This window comes from Austrofundulus limnaeus, unplaced genomic scaffold (genome assembly GCF_001266775.1).
Source record: "Austrofundulus limnaeus strain Quisiro unplaced genomic scaffold, Austrofundulus_limnaeus-1.0 Scaffold1052, whole genome shotgun sequence".
Taxonomy (NCBI): domain Eukaryota; kingdom Metazoa; phylum Chordata; class Actinopteri; order Cyprinodontiformes; family Rivulidae; genus Austrofundulus; species Austrofundulus limnaeus.
The window spans coordinates 18,980-19,745 of NW_013953454.1; positions in this window are offsets into that span (position 1 = coordinate 18,980).

The window sequence follows — 766 nt, forward strand, 5'->3', positions numbered from 1 at the left end:
ATATATATCAGAAGGGAAGCTCAGCTTCCCCTAAAATGTAAAAAAAATAAGTGATCAAATACACACTGTTGTGTGTTCATGTCATTGACTAAATATACGCTATAACGCGCTCAACTTTTGTTCAGAATCAGCTTCTTATCACTGGTAACGACGCAGCTTTCCTCTCCCTCATTCCCTCAGCTTCACAGTGCTTTAAACAGTCGGACGCTGAGCGTCCAAAGACTTCAGTGAGGCAAAAAAAAATGCAGCGAAATGAGACGAGTCATTGGATAAATGCTGGGCTTTGTCCCGCCCCCGGACACTCAGCGTCTCTGGCGGTCTATGGAGCAGTGGGCGGGTTCGGACGCCCAGATTCTGCATGATGATTGGATGATCTGTCTGAGCCTGAATCCCTTTTTGATTGACAGCGAAATGAGCGAATCAGAGATATTTTGGTGTCAACATTCAGTGGGAGCAGTTTTTAGTTTYGTTTCTGTTCTGAGCTGAACGGGAGGCTTTCCTAATCCTCTTAGCGGCATTTTCTTTGTTAAAAACGACTAGCAACAAATGGAGTTTTTATATCTGGTGGGTTTTATTGTATCTGCTTGTGTTTGGAGACAATCTTCTATCACTCTTTCTGACGTCTATCACAGTTTCTGTCCAGCAGGTGCTGCTGAGCTCCTCTGCCGTCACAAAGCACTCAAAGGCGGACACACTTCACTCTAGCCTCGCGCCAGTCCCAGCTAGCGAATTAGCACAGATTAATAATTTTAAAACATTTCAGAGT